Source organism: Notothenia rossii (genome assembly GCF_949606895.1).
Source record: "Notothenia rossii genome assembly, chromosome: 8".
Taxonomy (NCBI): domain Eukaryota; kingdom Metazoa; phylum Chordata; class Actinopteri; order Perciformes; family Nototheniidae; genus Notothenia; species Notothenia rossii.
In genome coordinates this window covers 39089307-39093700 of record NC_136906.1, presented here as the reverse complement: position 1 = coordinate 39093700, position 4394 = coordinate 39089307, and the positions used below count along the sequence as shown (strand labels likewise).

Genomic DNA, 4394 nt, shown 5'->3' with positions numbered 1-4394 from the left:
CCCTAAACACTCAAACGCACCGCTTTCATAAATAACACACTTGTTCTGCAATAATATGTTTTGTTTCCTGTAATTGTTTTTAGGAAAGGACATGCCTGAAAGACACAACATGTTCTCCTTCTCTGTGGGTCAAGAAGAACATCCAAGAGGAAAATGAAAAGCTTATGCTATGAGATTTTAAGACCAGTACACTAAGAAACTACTTTTATTGTAAAAACAGTCAGCTGATCGAATGCACCTATTTCCACATCTACACTCCATCAGCTGATTATTGCTATTTGCCTCGCTTTATGAGCTTCACATCACTTGTGCCTTGTACCGCAGAGTTTGCAATGTCACAAATAAATGGGGCCAATCTTCAGTAAGAATAATGGACAAAAGGAGTGCAAATACAATTTATTGAAATGTGAACCAAAACTTAATCAAACATGTTTTAAATAAAGAGTACATATGGACAGAAGGTGTAAACCTATTAAATGTATAAGTAAACACATTTAGTCAAATAAAGTGACAGACTAGGCCTGTGCAGTTGGTATCAGCTTTGCCCAGCATGGGCTCCTCCATCAGGCCTGGACCTCCTCACAGAGGAAAGACCCTCAGTCCTCTCCAAACCAACAGACAGGACGTCCATCACACGGAGGTTTCTCCCTGAAGTCTCTTCAGCTTTCTGGACACCACGCTGTCTCAATCCGTCCACACTGAATATGAGAGGGGGAAAATGAAAATAACAAATGCTTTAGACCAGGGGTCGGGAACCTTTTTGATATGGAGTGCCATTTAAAAAAATTTTTTTTATCAGCGTGCGGGGGGGGGGGGGGGGGGGGTAGAGGAGCGAACTATCAGCAGAAGGGCGGGGCTGCGGGGAAGCAGTGTGTGGACCTGTCAGCGCAACTTACGTGATGTCGAATTTAACAAACACATTTAAATAATTGGTTTAAACGGCATAATAATAAGGACGATCGTCCGTTCTGTGATTCTCCAGAACACACATGTTATGATATTAGGGTCGTGCAGAGTGAGATGAGATCGCTGTCCCTTTAAGAGAGAGAGAAAGCGGGGTGTGGCTTGTGCATGTGTGTTTGTGGATGGTAGAGCGACAGTGAGGGAACGTGTGTTTGTTTCTGGAAGTGAAACGAGGCAGCAGAAAAACAGAGGTCTGTGATGTATTTTGTGAAACAGAAGAACAGCTAAATAAATGCAACGGCCTCCTAAGAAGAGCTCGCCTCTCTCCAGTCATTTAAGCTAAAGTGGGTTATTGAACCTGAAGCTTGTTGCTTCTTCCCTCCTCGACTACGGTCTGGGAGCCGACAGGAAAGTTCAACACACAGATGGCCAGTCCGCCCCTTTGTAGCATATTATTTCGATGAGAGATGAGCAGATCGCCACTGGGCTTTCAACTAAATACACAGCCACGCAAAAACTGCGGCATTTGTACAGCTCCTTATGGGTACTGCAATTAGTGAAGTGCTTTCCTCCGTGGTGAAACGATCAGCACTGCACCACGGAGGAAAGCGGCAGAAAGTCACCTGGAGATAAAGAGAACGGGGCTGCGTTGCGTGCATGGCAGGTAACGGGGAGACGCGCTCTGGCGGCGGTCTCGTTCAGGATCCGAAAATACAATTTAAATATTTTTGCACACTTATTCCACTTATTCCTAGTGTGCCACTGGTTACGGTGCCGCGTGCCAGCAGGGGTTGCCGACCCCTGCTTTAGACAATAAGAAACATAAAGTTGACTGTTGAGTTGCTCAATTTTTTTTAGATTGTCAATACTATTACTGTATAACTAATATATCAGGTTAAGAGGCACATTCAAATAAAGATTGGTCTTTAAATACATGTTGTCTTTTGAATTGTTTGTCAAACGTCAAGGATTTAGAACTGGTACTTAGTTTTAATGATACAGTCTGGTTATTATGCTGTTTGGAGGAGGCCTCACAGATAAGAGCACTAACTAGCTACCATCACATGTACCTTAGCTTGACTTAAATGTATTAAACGTATAATTAAGTGATATCAAAATATAAATAACTAATGTCATGCAAACATATTAATACTTGCTTGATTCCAGTGTTGAACTTAGCACAATTGCATACAAACGTTAAGGGATTTTAAGATTCTGAAGTATTATGCTAAAAACTCAATAACTTAGATTATTATTTATAGTTTTGCTGAATAGTTTCATGTCCGCTTACCTTAGAAACGTAAAATGCCACGGCAGTGCAGATGGGGAGCATGTTAGCTTAGCTTGGTAGCTTCAGCTAGCTCTGGAACTTCCAGCTCGGTGGCAGCAGGTCCCGCCTCGGCTCCGCCTCTTTGCCCTTATTTGGAGCAGGCTGGAGAAGGCGGGAGTTGAACTCTGACGTCACTGTCGAGCCGTTAGTGGCCGACTCCGCCTACTAAGGGCTTCTCGGCATCTCTGCAGAATCCTATGGGTGACGTCACGGACCCTACATCCATTTATATATACAGTCTATGGTTCTAACCCTATCTCCTATTCCTGGACCTCTGATTGAAACGTCACGGGGTTAAGGGATAGTGGATAGGAGAATTCAAAAGGACTTAGGAGAAGAGAGTACTTTAGAGAATCCGAATGCACTTTCACTATCCAACGTGTTTATGATGCGCCAGCGGACGTCATTGTGTGCGTCTGCTGCTGTGGGGAAACTATGGAAACTACAGTTTTCTATACAGCGGACTACAACATGGATGTATAACAAGAACAACGGACTCATCTAGAGACTGCACCGTGCTCTGATGCTGTTGCTTTATGCTTTATGAACAACAGAGAAACACATTCTTCATGACCAAAGTTGGAATTGAAATAAAAACGTGAAACTTATGCTCATCACCCTCTCCCTCCGGTCCACATGAATACAAATGATCCCAATACGTATGATTGTATGAACTATGAAAATATCTTAAAATCAATACAAATGTATTTATTATAAACGTTAGTCTTTAACACCTATCACTGTGTATATCACCATTCAAACATCTTTTAAAAGTTGAACAAAACCCACACAGCTCAGTGAAATGTTGACTTTATTTGATCATTTCAGTAACAACTACAAAATGCATTTCCTGCGAAAATACGTGCGAATGCTGTAAACTGTGAACATTTATGGCTGAATTTAGCTAAAAATGCAGAAAAAGCTGAATATGTTATTAGCTGAATGGTAGCTGCTTGTAGCTACAAAAATGCAGAAAAAGCTTAATATTTAAAAGAAAAGGTTTAAAAAAAGGTATAAACAACAACATGCATAGCCTTGATGTCCTGAACTAGCTGAATAATGTAATAATTGAATGGTTTCTGCAGCTGAAAATAGGCTGAAGGAGTTAAATATCAGATGTAAGTAGTAGTAAGCTTCGCGTCGAGCCGAACCACGCCCCTTAGCTGTGATATAATGAGCATATACCACGGCCTGTCGTGAGCTATTGCTTAAATATTAAATGTAAGTAGTAGTGATTGAATGTTTACAAACACCTGTGTGTAAACCCAGAGATCAAAGGCTTCCATGGTGTCTGCTATGATTGGATGATGTCACTCACGTGTGTGTGGCTCCAATCTGCCCAGCAACACCATGACAACCAACTGCAGCACTGAGTCCCATAAGAATGCATTGGGGATTATATCTGACAATTTTGTTTAATTTTATTTAGAATCTTTTTTTATTTTACAACCTAGGAGAGGTTTTCCTACGTTTTTCATGAAAAAATATGTCTGAGGAGTGTAGATATGTTTTTTTGGGGGGTTTTGTGAGGTAAATGTGAAGAGGAGAGTAGTTTGTCAAAAGTGTACTTATCTCTGTTCTGAAGAAAGATCCGGATGTTTTTAACATGGGAATCAATTGGGAGCAAGGTGGACTTTTTGTCTCTTCTTGCCCTCAAGAGGTATTTTCTTTAATATTTGTTCTTAATTATTTTTTATTTTCCAACCTAGGAGAGGTTTTCCTACGTTTTTCTTGAAAAAATATGTCTGAGGAGTGTAGGGTTTGGGAATTATGGCAAGTTTAAAATATTTTTGGGGGAGAATTTCAGGCACTGCTGCACTCTGTTTTGAGATCAAAGCACTCTAGAGTTAATGAGCTGCTCCCATCCACTCTAATGTTAAAATCTGAAAAAGGCCTCTCTACCAAGCTCCAAACTAAATTCAATATCTCAAAAAGTTTAAAAGATATCAAAAAGAAAAGTCAATTTTGAATAGCTGAATGTCTTGTGATCATTTGAAAGTTGGAATGAAGTGTCTCGCTGAAAGTATGTGGAAGGAGTAGCATTTGGCGCAAAGTGTAGGAAAAGTGGATTTAAAGGCATCTCCCATTGACTTCAATGTTAAAAAAAGCGTTTAAAAACCTGAATATTTGAAAAAGTATGAAATATATTTGAAAAAGTTGA

The 4394-nt window shown here is 40.4% G+C and overlaps 1 long non-coding RNA gene across 1 annotated transcript; it reads right to left on the bottom strand.

Moving 5' to 3' along the window:
- Window positions 1-381: 381 nt before the first annotated feature.
- On the bottom strand, window positions 382-2381 carry LOC307014214. The gene is made up of 2 exons (XR_013801200.1): window positions 2195-2381; window positions 382-698 (listed from the first exon to the last, which is right to left on the bottom strand). It is a non-coding gene; the product is annotated as an uncharacterized lncRNA (long non-coding RNA).
- Between the last annotated feature and the right edge of the window lie 2013 nt (window positions 2382-4394).